Source organism: Penaeus monodon, chromosome 21 (assembly GCF_015228065.2).
Source record: "Penaeus monodon isolate SGIC_2016 chromosome 21, NSTDA_Pmon_1, whole genome shotgun sequence".
NCBI classification, from domain to species: Eukaryota; Metazoa; Arthropoda; class Malacostraca; order Decapoda; family Penaeidae; genus Penaeus; species Penaeus monodon.
The window spans coordinates 40,274,169-40,274,999 of record NC_051406.1 but is presented as its reverse complement, the minus strand read 5'-3'; positions in this window follow the sequence as shown (position 1 = coordinate 40,274,999).

The following is an 831-nucleotide window of genomic DNA, read 5'->3' as shown; positions in this document are numbered from 1 at the left end:
GGCAAAACCTGCCGTAGCCTTACTTTACAGAATGGTGCGCCCAAAGACCTTGTAAACTGTGATATAACTAACATAAAGATTCCGATCCCCATTTCCACTCCACGCCCTCAAAACTTGTTTCATAAAGATTCAGAGGTAGGTCACTTGCCAGGCAATACTGGGGTTTCCATTGAGGGAAAAAAATTGTTACTAAAAATGCATACAACTTATAAACACCAATATTTCAAAAATAATAGTATAATAAACAAAATTGCAGTACTTTCTAACACTGGCATAAAGAAACATGTACACCTACTTTTAAAAGGGTCAGCAAATACACACAAAACCTTGGGTGTTTATAACATCCAAAAGCTCCTTGACAATACTTGGTTCTTCCTTCTTTTCTCCAACAGCATCAGTATAGCCATGATTGCCCGCACTTGATGCCACAGAAATGCTTGCCCTTTCTATCGTAGCGACACACATGTCTACCCATTTGAACTTCTTTTGAGGTCTGCTCCCCTTTTCAGGTGAGCAATTACAATCTATCACTTCCTCTGTGGATTCAATTATATCATGCCGGGAGCTTTTAGTAGTCTCCACGAATTCTCATTATCACGCTCTTACTGCCATTGTATTCTGTTCAGTAGCTTTAGGGCAATTACGATAAAAATTCTCACATCACAACACAACGAAGATATGTTTATTGAAAGGATGCGCCGACAGAAATTAACTACTCCGTTACCAACATCCATTTTGCAGAAGTTTCTATAGTCATGATAACCAACTAAATATTGAGCTCCTTCATTCATTAACTGTAAAATATAAATTAATTAAATGTATTAAATCTCT